Source organism: Sapajus apella, unplaced genomic scaffold, assembly GCF_009761245.1.
Source record: "Sapajus apella isolate SASKATOON/1434 unplaced genomic scaffold, GSC_monkey_1.0 scaffold16, whole genome shotgun sequence".
In the NCBI taxonomy this organism is placed as follows: Eukaryota; Metazoa; Chordata; class Mammalia; order Primates; family Cebidae; genus Sapajus; species Sapajus apella.
In genome coordinates, this window is record NW_022436956.1 from 25,049,403 (window position 1) to 25,063,538 (window position 14,136).

The 14,136-nt window shown below is 39.8% G+C and overlaps 1 pseudogene; it reads right to left on the reverse strand.

Moving 5' to 3' along the window:
• Window positions 1-3,772: 3,772 nt before the first annotated feature.
• Window positions 3,773-7,632, reverse strand: LOC116556332 (annotated as a pseudogene).
• Window positions 7,633-14,136: the final 6,504 nt, after the last annotated feature.

The window sequence follows — 14,136 nt, forward strand, 5'->3', positions numbered from 1 at the left end:
ACTCACTGAATGTATGTATGAATTTATTCATAAAATGCAAATGACTTAAGAATGCTTGACATCTCTTGCCATTAGGGTTGACAAATGCTCTCATTACACTGTGTTTACTGTGCTTGGGCCCCACTGCATAATAACTCAGATTAATGTAGAGAAATGTTTTCAAACTCTTAGGAAAAATGTGCCTTAAAAGAACATAGTCATTTTGCTACCTAGACCTAATTCTTAGATCATTACAAGAGAAATGAATGGGCCTGACAAGAATTTGAAACACTTAAGGAAAAGTTGATTAAAGAAGACTTCATGAATGATGAATTATAAAATTTAACATCTGTGGGAGACAGTTTTACTGAATTTAAATAAAGGCCACAACACAAGCTGCAATTAAGCACATACCATAGCAAATATAGAACCATCAAGGTGTTTATTCTGAATCACATTATGTCAATACTGTACATGCAACTCAGAAATAAATGTTCATGATCGGCATGAGTCATTGATTGGAGTCTTGTATTTTGGACACATTTGTGTTGACCATGATGATTACAAGTCCTGCTATACAAAGGCAAGTATGTTATGCCTCCTTTCTCTGGGTTCCCAGCCCTTCTTCAGTCCTCTGCCTTCTGCTTTCCAGCCATTTTTGCATTTTAATGACACTTTCATAAAGTCTCCTGTGACTTTCTGATGAATAAATCCAGTGACCCCAGCCTAGAGTTTCTGGGATATTTAATACATGGATTCAATGAATATTTACTTATCATCCACTATGTGTCAGTGTTAGGCACTGACTGGGTGCACAATAATTAAAAAAAATCAAAAGCCTTCCCCTCCTCCCCGAGAAAACCCACCAAAAACTACAAACGAACGAGCAAAAAAAAAAAAAAACAAACAAAAAAAACCAACCAAACTAAACAACAGTAAAAAATAGACTGAGTTCCTGACAATAAATATCCTATTATCTAGTAGGAAAATAGACATTAAATACATAAGCACTGCAATAAGCATTTAATTAAAATCTGATGAATGCTATGAAAGAAAAGCATGGTGTTCTCAGAAACAGTAACAGGGACCCTTATTTAACCCAGGGATCAAGGCAGCCTCTCCGAGAAGACCTAAAGGAGGAGAAGGAAGAAAAAGTCCCAATGGAAAAAGGAAAATAAATGATAGTTTGCAAGATATGTTCAGTAGGATAACACATGAAGAATATTCCTCAACTAGCAGATGAAGAGGAGGAATCTTCAGCTACCATCAAGAAACCAAAAACTCACGGAGATAAACATGATAAAGTCAAAGAGAAAGCATTCATGGAACCATATTTTAAAGATAAAAAGGAAATTGGCTGACAACATTTTTCTCATATTGAGATGGTTTGGAAGAAAGAAGAGAGAACCAAATTGCTTGGTCATACATACAAGGAATATGAAATTTATTTTGTAGATATTCCAGCAGAAAGAAGAAAAGAAGTTGACTTCCTATTCAAGATATTTTGCTAAATTCCATTCAACACACCAGGGAATTTCTGGGAAGTTGATTTTTCTTCTGACATGTAGCAGGTATTTCCTCAATCCTTGATAGCACCTAAATGTAGGGCATATCCACAATCTCAGGAATGAAGGTGAAATCATTGGCTGAAAATTGCTTAACACATCTATGATTGCAAATGATAAGTATGAAAGAGAAACTGATAGTTTTTATAGAAGTGAAACTTCCTTTGTGTGGTTAGCACATGTGATTAAGACAACGGCAAAGTGTGCTTCTTAACCCTGTTTGGGCTTTTCTGGATCCTAGGAACTTTCTTATATAGCGATAGGGAAAAGATCTCTTTCTTTCTTCCTCTTTAAAAATTAAAAAAAAAAAAAATTAAACAGTAGTTCTCAACCCCATTATACATCGAAATTACCGGTGGCAATTTGAGAACTCCCTATGCCTTGAAAGCAACTCGGCAGCTCCTTATTCAATGGGTATAGGGGTTAGGAGGTGGGGAGGCTTAGGGATCAATAGTCTAAAAAGCTTCCCAAGTGATTTTGATGTGAGTCAAGCTAGAGGACTATTTCAGTAAGGCCTTATTTATTCTAATCTCTTTTTCTTTTAAAATAATTTTTGTTTTTCCTAAATCAAATAAGCACTGAGGAACTTTAAATAACTAAAATGATCAGATTTTTTTTTTTAATTAAAGGAAAGGCTTGGATAACTTCCACCAAGAATATCTGTGATCTTATAATTTTGGCCTTATCCCTTACTTTAAAGGGAATGTTGAGTGACGGGGCAGCAGGTCCCAGTAGGCGAATGTGGCTTTGATTGGAGGACTTAGAAGGGTTTCCCAAATATTCTCACTTGTCATAACTTCCACAAGACTCTACATGTCTACAAGACAGTCCCATATCTGATGTTTTCTCCCTTTGACAGATCACAAGTTCTAATTAGTGCTTCTGAAAATAGGGCCCTGGGAACCATATGAGCTTCTCCCATTTCCCTTGGCTTCCCCTCCCTTTGACCTCATTTAGCTCTAGCAGATGCCAATGTGGATCCATAATCCTTTCTCCAAAACCCTTGGAGCCAGATGTGTATTGGAACTCAAGACTTTTGACGGGTAAACTCTGCATTGCATATTTTATACATTTTCTTCAGTATAGTTGGAGGAACACCCTGTGATCGAACATTTCATGTTTCTACAGTAAACAGAGAACTCCTCCTGTGAAGTGGAATGAATAAAGATTACAAGCAGCCTCATACGTGTTCAGTTCAGGTTCTGCTACCAGATGACTTTGCCAGAACTTTATGAATAAAAAAATGCAAGAGTTTGAGAGCTCTTTGGATTTTGAAATAGTGAACGAGGAATGGAGAATCCTTGATAGCTTCATCATTTAAAAATTGATTGACAAAACGACCTTTTGATAGGCTTTACTAGTTTTTCTCATCCTTATAACAAAATCATAAGTAATGTGAAGGTAAACCAATTTCCATTGTCAGTTGCTTTCTGAATGTTAATACTTTCAATTTACTTCCAGAAATGGAAAATTACTTCCAGAAATGGAAACCCCGGATAACCTAGTTTTTTTTTTTTTTTGCAAAACTAAAATAGAATAATAATAATTAAAAAAAGCCGGGCACGGCAGCTCACGCCTGTAATCCCAGTACTTTGGGAGGCCGAGGTGGGCGGATCACGAGGTCACAAGATCAAGACTATCCTGGGCAACATGGTGAAACCGTGTCTCCACTAAAAATACAAAAATTAGCCGGGCGTGGTGGCATGTGCCTGTAGTACCAGCTACTCAGGAGGCTGAGGCGGAAGAATCACTCTAACCCGGGAAGCGGAGGTTGCAGTGAGCTGAGACTACGCCACTGCAATCCAGCCTGGTGACAGAGCAAGACTCCATCAAAAACAAAAACAAAAACAACCCAGACATTTAGAAGCTATATCATTGAATCCTGGTGGCTCAAGTTCAGAAATCTAAATAGATGCCTTGAATCTAAGGTGGGCCATTTTTTAAACCCATGGTCATCCTATTAACTCCCTTCTTCAGCCTTCAGACATCTTCCCCCTCCCTCAACTGTAAGTTATATAGTTTTCATAGTTGGATTGGCTAAATTTTTCTTAGATTGGCCTTGCCCTAGGGTTCCTGGGGTTAGGTGGGCTTGCTGGAGAGACTATATGGGTAAATGTCATGTGACCTCATTGCTTTTACAGGCTGGTGAGGCCCAAGAGACATTCAAGTTCTGTGCATTTATTTTCTCATTAGGTTAGTAGTTCTCATTAGTAGTTTTCTCACTACTGTTTTAGGACAGATTTTCTCCTTGTGTACTCCTCAGACCAGGTGGTACAGTTTGTGGATGGTAAAAAGAAAGGGGAAAAATTTCTTTTTAAAATAGTTCATAGGAGTATTTGCTTAGGGGAGGAATGGTCTTGAAAATACCTTTTTTTTAAAAAAAATTAAAAAAAGAATGCTTATTTTCCATCAACCTTATTTCCATCTTAAAAGCCTGTGGAAGAACAGCTTAAAATCACTTGGTGGTGGTTCCTACCCCTTCAGTGGCCTGAGCAGGAGGAGTTGCAGAACATTCTTCCATGGCAGGCTGAGCGCGGTGGTCTTCGGTAGACACCTGCTGAATGGCCACAGGGAGCATCTGCACACCTTCAGACCATTCTGCAACCTCTGGTTGAGTAGCAGTGGAGTCAGGAGCTAGGGCGGTCCATTCACTCTGAAATTCCTCCTTGGTCACAGCCTTTCCGGCAGCAGCCTGTTCTTCCATGTCAATCTCTCCAGGATCTCCATGGAAGTAGAAATCAAGCATGACCTTTACAGGTGTTCATAGGAGATGGTGCCACTTGCATGCAGAACTTCCTGGACCAGACCCACTGAGTGAGCTCCCTTTTCGTTGCATGGGTTGGAAATGCCCACAGAGCACAGAGGAGAATCTGCAGAACACAGAGCAATGGCAAGCAAGTTACTGTAAGAGGTCTCTGTGAGAAGCTGGTGGTTAGCCCTGGGATCAGTAACCACCAAAACACACAGCTCCTGGAAGGCTGCCTGGATGGGGTTAGTGGAGATTCCAGGAATAAAGAAGTCAGCAGTAGGATTTGCTCCAGTGGCAGTAGCAGATTTGAGCACAACCCATTGGCCAGGATTCCTGGAGGACATGACACTGACATCAGGAGGGTTTTCAATGGCAGCAATAGATAAGCTGCCAGCAGAAGCTTCTCCCAGATCCTCTTCAGACTGATGCTGTAGATGCTGTCATTTTTCCTTTGGAAATCAAGGAAAGTGGGCTCCTGCTGCAAGGAATTTAAGGACATCCTCCTTCTTCCTTTGCAGGACACCAAAGGCTTTGGACAGTGTAAAAGTTTCCCTTGAAGCTACAGGAATCCAGAGCACATCTGGATGGAGCATTTGGGAATGAAATATCCTATTCCCATCATAGGATTGAGAAGTCTTGGGGCAGAACAGATGGAAGGTAGAATTATTTTGCATTTAAAACAAAATTGCTGATGAGGACAGGGATCATATAGGAGAGAGAATGGCTGAGCAATGTGAAGAATCAGCAGAGAGACTGTAGAACTAGGATGACTATTATTCAGATCTAATTGTTTATGGGTCAACTGTGCAAACCCTGTATATTTCCTAACTTCTCTAAACTTTCTGTAAAACCTGCTAGCCAAAGTTTTTGTGAGAATGATATTTTGTGTTTGTGTGTAAAGCTGAGGAAGATAGCCAAAGTGGAGAACAAGAAATTAGGTGAAGCAAGAGGCACTCAGGAGAACATAAGTCCTGGAGAAATATAAGGAAATCTTGCAGAGGGAACTGGACTTTCAGTATCAGGTATGCTGGAGACTGGACATAGTCTTGTCTAGATTTTTAAGAGACAGGGTGATCCTAGATAGCACTTAAGTTATATAGTAAATGGTCAGCAAAAGTTATAAATGACTTATTTTAACAATGGTAAACTAGACTTACAATGTCACAGTCATCTCATAATGGAGAGTCCTGGAAAGGGACTTAGAAGTCCTGGGCTTGAGTTTTGTGGTACAATAATGACATGACTGAGAAGACAGCTAAATACAATGAGGTACAGTTTTCTCATCTGTAAAAGGAGGAAGGAAATGAATTATTGGTTCTCTCATTTGGAACATGGCCCAGATATAACTAGCACATCCTAGGAAAAAGCATAGAAATTTGGACTCTGAAATGCCCATGTGAAATAAACAAATACATCCTGCTTCTGCCATGTGCTGGTTTTGTGACCTTTGGTCAGCTGCTTAAATTCCTAAGCCTGATTCTTTATCTTTAAAGTAATAAGTATGCCTCAGGTGGTTTGAGGAGGATTAAATTATTTAGCCTAGGTAAAGTGCCTGTCATAGAGATGCTTGATAAATATTAAACCCATATCTCTCAAATATAAGTCAATTTATTTGCTCAGTTTCCTTCCCCATGACCTTGTGGGAAAAATATTTCACTTCTGTTTTGTAGAGTAGTCCAACTTGACACCCACTTATCCCTGTTGAGCAGAAAAAGAAATCACACCAATCAACAATTCAATTGCACATTTTGCCAATTATATGGAATTTAAAAGCATATATTCAAATCCATATGCTGCTATGGTTACTGATTATAATACACTAAGTGTTTATGAAGAAAACTCTATATAAGAAACAGTATTCAGAGAAGTGATAAGTTTTGCCTGATGATTCCTTCTTTACTATGTGGTTTCTATATTTAATATAAAACTTTCCCAACATCAATTCTAAATCCCAAGTAAGTCTGTTTGTTTTAATGATCCTGAGAAATACAGTAGTAATGGAATTCTTACCGACTTTTTTTTTTTTTTTTTTTTACCTTGGAATAATTGGAGGCTGCCTCTGTCATCCACTTCACACCTAACTTCGGAAGCCAGGGGTAGTTTCATTTAGGCTTGTATCAAAAGGCAACTCACAAGTGAAGAAGGTATGAAATCCTCAATTCTTCCATGAAAATGAGACATCCCTCTCATGTCCCAGTTTTCTTCTCACTAGCTAGTTATCATCACGACCACTTGGGCAGGCCTCCATCCCACCAAACACTGTCTCTGCAGTACCACTGAAGAACATCTAGGGTGAAAGGATAGGTCTATCTCTCTTCTTTCTGTCCATGTTTCTTGGGTGCCTAGGATTTCTCTCTCCCTAGGGTCCTAGTGCCTTAGGAGAGGAAACCGAGCTTTTCCCTATACCTCAGATGTATTGATAGGGCCAGGTTTCCTGTACTAAGTCTGCCAAGTCTATTTTCTGCTGGACCTCATGGTGTCTCCCTTTTATCCACAGTGTGTATCTGACCCTTACCTTTTAAAGGACTCTAGAGTAAGGAAAATGGGTGTGAGGATAGGTGGAAAGCATGGGTCATTATACCGAACCATGCAATTGCATTTCCTTAATTTTGGTTCACATTTTCACTGGTTTACTGAATGGAATAAGTATTGTATTGACACAACCCCCATATAGTCACCCCTCGGTTGAAAAAATCGTTCTTAGCTGATGAAGAATTTCCAAACAATTATTGTACTCCAAAAGATGCTCATTTAGGCATTGTGTTGAATATGGGCTACCTGTATTTTTGACCTAGTATTTCCTTTTATTTTGGTAGGCTATAGTTTTATTTTATTTTTTTAATAAGTATTTGTAATTCTAAATTTTCCACTTCCTAAGGGAAATAAGTAGATTGTGAAAGTTTTTCTACTACATTTTCACTAAGATGGTAATGAAGTACAAAGATATTTGATGTTAATTTACTTCGTTTTCCCTGGGGGACCCAGGATGTCCCCTTAAGGTATAATTGTATGTCTGCTTAAGGTGTAATTGTAAATATACTTTAAGCGGAGAAGTCAGTGTTTTGGTGTAGGTAAGACATCAACACTATGTCTCAAATTTTCACTGATGGGCAAGAAGACCTTTATCAGGTCAGTGTGACCAAATTGTGTTAATATGGCTTGCTCTCATAAGGGAAATGAGACTTAGGGGTTCAGACTTTATCAGAATTTATAACTGAGAATACAGTTTGGGGCTCTAAATCTGATACTCTCATAGTAAACAAAGGTGAAGGAGTATTTAACATCTTCTTCTTATTATTTTTTGAGACAGAGTTTCACTCTGTCACTCAGGCTCGAGTACAGTGGCATGATCTCTGCTCATTGAAACCTCCATCTCCTGGGTTCAAGCAATTCTCCTGCTTCAGGCTCCCGAGTAGCTGAGATTATGGTTGTGCACCACCACACCCGGCTAATGTTTAATATTTTTAGTAGAGATGGGTTTTCGCCATATTGTACAGGCTGGTGTTGAACTCCTGACCTCAGGTGATCCACCTGCCGCAGCCTCCCAAAGTTCTGGGATTATGTGTGAGCCACTGCTCTGGGCCATTTAAATTTTAAAGAGCTCATTTTCCGGAAGTTGATTGTTTTGGAACTGAGCACAATTTCACATAGGACTGAAGTTATAGGTGGCAGTTGCTTTAGGCATGTATACACATATGCAAATGCAGAGCATAAGGCTTGTGAATCTGGCACTTGGTCCAGGCATGGATTGAGGGAGCTGGAAGAAGACTGGATTTTGATAGAGCTTCAGCTTTGTAGTCAGCTCAGGCTAGGGCATGAATGCTATAGGCTGGTTCTAGGGATGGCGCTTGGCACCATGGCCTTTGGTTTATTGAAGTCTTTGGTTTATTATCAGTAACTACAATACCATGTCAGTTTGACTTCCCATGCACTTATTAAATCTGTGAAATTGTTTTTATATTTATTACTACCAACACAGTACCACATCCCAACAGGACTCCTGGAATAACTGTCTAACTGATCTGCTTTGTATCTACTCCTTCCCATTGAGTCTCCATAATACAACCAAACTGATCTTTTAACAATTAAATTTTTAGGGAATCATGGCTGTTTTGAAATCTGTCAGTGGTTTCTCATTGTCCTTATAATAAAGCCCCCAATCATTACTGAAGTATACAAGGCCCTCCACAATCTGGGCTCTGTGTACCTCTGCAACCTGATACTGGGCAGTTCTTCACAGTGATCTTACTTCCATTCTCAAATACGCCAGCCTTTCCATATTGCGGCCTTCATGCATGATGCTCCCTTTCCTTAAACACTTTGCCCCAAACTCTTTGCTCGATCCATGGGCAATATGCTCATATTGGCAGGTTCTCAGACATCCATGATTAAACTCAAAATCATAAAACATTAGATAGAGGATTTTCACAGGCTGATTAAAACACAGAATTAGATTTATTTGATTTGAAAGTCTTCAGCATGTCCTATACACACACACATACATACCCCATTATTAAAATGAAAAAAGTTTCATAAAATATGTTTTGGCAGGGCATGGTGGCTCACGCCTATAATCCCAGCACTTTGGGAGGCTGAGGTGAGTTAATCACAAGGTCAGGAGATCAAGACCATCCTGGCTAACACAGTAAAACCCTGTCTCTACTAAAAATACAAAAAAAAAAAAAAAAAAGCCAGGCATGGTGGCACACACCTGTAGTCCCAGCTACTCAGGAGGCTTAGGCAGGAGAATTGCTTGAACCTGGGAGGCAGAGGTTGCAGTGAGTTGAGACCGCACCACTGCACTCTAGCCTGGGCAACGGAGTGAGATTCCATATAAAAAAAATAAAGTGAGTTTATGAGCTGTCATTTAATCCTTATGAAACAGGAGAGTTCCCTGACCCCCTTGCAAAATGTGCAACAGGGATGTGGCTCATCTGTTTGGCTACTGTACACTCAAACTCCTTATAGGAGGGGGAGCACACAGATAGGTAGGTGCAGGAGCCAAAGCAAGTGCTTTTGAGCTCTTACCCCATGGTAGCATCTAGTGGTGGGTGCCTGTGACTCTCAAAGCCCCAGTGGTTATGCTTCAGTGCTCTTTTAGCCCTGCTGTCTGCAGATAGCTTAAGTGTTAACCAGCTCAGTGCCCCCTTGGTACCTGGGTTCTTGTCTGGCTTCCAGAAAGAATCAGGTCACACATGGACTTGAAGGTTGGTGAATGTGGGGGTGGGGGGGCGGTTTATTGAGTAGTGGAGGTGGCTCTCAGCAGGATAGATGTGGAGCTGGAAAGGGAATGGAGTGGGAAGATGATCTTCCCCTGGAATTTAGCCATCCAGCAGCCAGCAGCCGATCTCTCTGACCAACCCCAGCTGAACTCTTCTTGAGGTTCAAATGCTCTATCTCTTCTCTTCTCTGCTCCACCATTCTGCTACTCTTCTGCTCTTCTGTTCATCTGCTTGTGGAGCTTGGAGTTTGGGGTTTATATGGATACAGGATGGGGGGTGCGGTGGACCAAAAGGCAACTTCTGGGTGCAAAACCAGGAATGCCCCTTCCCATTTAGGGCTGCAAATTTTCAGGCTTGAGGGTGGGGCCTTTGCTGGGGAACCATCCTTTTCTACCTAGTATTTCTGTACCTCCTGTCCATATCACTTAGAGCTAATGTTTTAGTTCAAAATAGTTAAAATTGCAGTTCAAACATGAATCATATCTTGATAATTCCAGAAGGGTAAAAAAAACTTTGATCAAAACATTTAAACTCTATCAAATATTATTATAAGGTAGGCAGATTGCTCTTCTGAACAACAAGTGGTTCTAATAAAAAGGAGACTTCCCTTCATTTGCCAATTAATTGCTATTTCCATAAATAGTTACTAGTAAAATAATTCTAATGTTTAATATAACTTAGGTTCTATTCAGTGTTCATTTACTGATGGTCTGTAGGCCAGAACTAGCTTATATATGTTTTATCTGTTGCATATTAAAAACATTTGAAGTAGCATTTAAAAATTGGGAGAATTGAAATAATGGAGACTTCTGCTTCCCTTTGAATATGGAGACACTGATGACTTAAGATCCATACTCCCCACGTGGAAAAAGTCAACTGGAGAGGAGTGGGAGGTATTCCTTTTAGGTACAGAAGTGTTTCTCAAGCCTGAGTGTGCATCAGAGCCATCTGGGGGGCTTGTTAAACCAGTTTTCTGGGCCTCACCCTAGAATTTCTCATTTAATAGATCTGGGGTAGGGCCCCCAAATTAGCATTTCTAACAGGCAGGATCCTGGGTGATGCTCATGCTGCTGGTCAGGGTCAGAGTCCACCCCTTGAGAACCATTGAAGTAGGGACTATGCTTTTCTGCTCACAGCAGTGCCCCTACTTCTTGTTGATTACCTTAACCTGAATATCCACTGCCATTATCAAACTCGCATTACTACCTTTTGGATATTTAGAGAATATTTTTCCATATGTATTTATCTTGAAAGTGAAGATAACAAAGAACAGGAAAAAAAATGTTTGTAGAAGCAAAGAATATTCCAACGTATTTGCCACGCAAACACTTGGCCCTCTTCCCTCATGTGCATTTCCTATTAGTACATGGCTTCTGGAGCCTTTGTTTGTGAGCTCAGTGTTAGGTACTTTTCACACAGAAGAAGGCTAAACTTGGGCGGTAGGGCCTTGACTTTTAGTCATTCAGACCTGGGTTTAAGCCTCTGGATCTGTAGTTTACTAGCTCTGTGACACTGGGAAACTTTTGAATCTCATTGAGCCTTGTTTCCTCATCTGTAATATAGGAATCTTAGCAATAACTATTCTACTGGGTTATGCTAAAATTAAGTAATTGAATGTCCAATAACTATTATTTGTCAATGTATTTATTGGTGTTTTAATACCAATTTTAGAATAATACAACTGTGAGCTGGAAGGAGAGGAAAGAAACTAAGCAGAAATGGAGTCAGGAAACCGAAAAGGCTGAGTTGGAAAACTGGAAAAGCTGAGTCAGGAAAGTTAACACCCAGAATGAGTAGCGGTTTGCAAAAAGCACAAAGGACAACAAAAGTGGAGTCTCAAAGTCATTTTTAGAGTTAGAAAAATAAGGAAAGAATATTGATTACTTAAAGAAAATTGTCTAATGTTAATAGACAATAGAAGAAAAAAATCCCAGAACTACTGAATTGGTGTTTGAATTTTTTTTCTTCTTGGTCAAAGAGAAGTATTTTCAGTCAGAAGGGAGGAATAAGTATTAGAGGAATCTAAATTCTTAAATTTCTCTAAGAATCAGAAAGAGTTATCCAATGAGTTCATATTAACCATGTTTATATAAACCAGGTCATAGATTCCTGGGAGAAAGGGCAGGTAAGGTTGTGGAACCATAAATGACAATCGATGAGGAATTACAGAGCATAAGCGTGTGCCCATACAACCACAGAGACTCATTTTAATTCTGATTTCCAAAAGAAAGAAGAGAAAGTGTCTACTCATTCTCATAACTTTATGAATTATAAACCAATGGACTTGTTGTGTACCCCAAGCGAAATAGTAAATGGATTGATCATCAGCATTTAGGAAATGAAAAGAATGATTATAAGGTGGTGTCATTGGTTCTTAAATGTAAGTTTTATCAGTATGCATATTGCCTTTTTTGATAAGATTATTAAGCTAGTGGATCATGGAAATGATTCACTTACTCAGCAACATTATTGAATACTAGTTAGGTGCAGGCACATGATCTATTTCATTGTTTATTGGAGAATTAGCCAATATGGTCACCTGCTAATGAATATGGAATAGAATCAAATATTCTAGGAAGAATGGAACAGAGATCAAACCAAATATACAAAAAAAAAAAAAAAAAAGATGGTGGTCTTTATCAAAATTGGAACTACAGGAGTTGCTGGATGAGATAAGAGAAAACGAGTCAATTTTAGGACTTGTGTTTAAAATGTGTTAATGATGTAGCTGGGGATGTCTATTAACTTGCAGACAGGGAGCTCAGAAGGCCCAGGGCTGGAGAAAAGGATCTGGGAATCATTAGCTTGTATAATTGTCAAAGTTATTACAGTGCCTATTTCCCAGGAGGGGCATGTTGAATGAGACCTCCGGCCAGAATGCAGGGAGCATCAATATCAAAGAAAAGAAGAAAAAGAGCTTATAAAGAAGACTGAGAAACAGAGCAGGGAGGCAGGAGGAGAATCAGGAGAGAATGGTGCTACCTGCCAAGGGAGGAGAGACATTCCTGCAAAATGCTGATGGCCAGCTGCATTTGGAAGCCTTGCTTCAGTTGTGACACCAATCTGCACTGATGTGGGATTTTTCTCCAGCAGCTCATGGTGAGCTACCGGCGTGTAGGAGAGGAAAAGGGAGATAGACTGAATGGTCTATATTAGGAGGTTTGCAGAAATAGTAAAGCGGAAGAAAAAGGAAAATAGTAAAGAAGTTATTAAAGAAGTACATTCATATGGTGCTTAAATTTAACATAGTGTGATGTTGGGTGGGCAGTCAAAATCTCAGTTGTCTTAATTAATACTCAGAAGTAGCATAATTGGGCTGTGCATGGTGGCTCAGATCTCAGCACTTTGGGAGGCTGAAGTGGGAGAATCACTTGTGCCCAGGAGTTCAAGGTTTCAGTAAGCTATGATTGTGCCAGGCTGGGCAACTGAGCAAGACTCCATCTCTTTAAAAAAAAAAAAAAAAGGAGCATAGTTGGAACAAATAGTCAAATCTAGCAGAGGAAAACATTTAATAGGGATGCATATACATTCTACACTTTGCCAAGGGATCATCAGAGTGCTGAATGAAGCAGAGATGAGGACCAATTCCTGTGGAATGAAGCTAGACACTTACTCTACCTTCTTCTTTTCTCTTTCCCCTAAAGTGACAATGAATCTTTAATTAATATTTTATCTTTAAGAATGGATTTTATGTAATCCCAGCACTTTGGGAGGCCGAGGCGGGTGGATCACGAGGTCAAGAGATAGAGACCATCCTGGTCAACATTGTGAAACCCCGTCTCTACTAAAAATACAAAAAATTAGCTGGGCATGGTAGTGCGTGCCTGTAATCCCAGCTACTCGGGAGGTTGAGGCAGGAGAATTGCCTGAACCCAGGAGGCGGAGGTTGCGGTGAGCCGAGATTGCGCCATTGCACTCCAGCCTGGGTAACAAGAGCGAAACTTTGTCTCAAAAAAAAAAAAAAAAAAAAAAAAGAATGGATTTTAAAAAGGCAATGAGTTGAACTAACGTTTTTCCATTTGGACATAAGATAACCATGTGGAGGTCAATTGACATTCAGATTTTGTAGTTGACTTTCTACTCACTGATAGTATAATATTGCAAATATTATAAGTAACATTTTATGTGTTAAGTAGTTTTAAATGTGTTTATGTGTATAGTAGATCTATAAATCTCAGTCCATAGACTGCATTGATCTAGAAAATAACATTTCCTCTCACTTAATTTGATGTTTTATCTTTGTACCAGCAGGCTAAGTTTAACAATCTAAGGTTATTATTGGTTTCTCTCTTCTTCTGTGGGACTGAGACAAAGACCCTGTTGGGATTTGCTTAGTGCCTTGAGCAGCACTGGTCCTTGAGTCATGTGTTCCCACTGAGTTACCCTGAGACAGCATTTGGCTTGCAGCACGTGAGAACTGGAGGCTCACACAGATGTTTTGCTGTATCGCTGAGGGCTGGAAATCTTTAAGAGGCAATGGACTGGTGTACCTAGACTCTGCACCAAGCCATCTCCTCTTCGGGGTATTGCTACCTCCTCCCAGGAACTGCCCAGAAAGAAGGAAACCTGGCTCTTGGAGCCCTCATTCTGTCTGTTCTCATCATTATCTCCTCTTGACTCT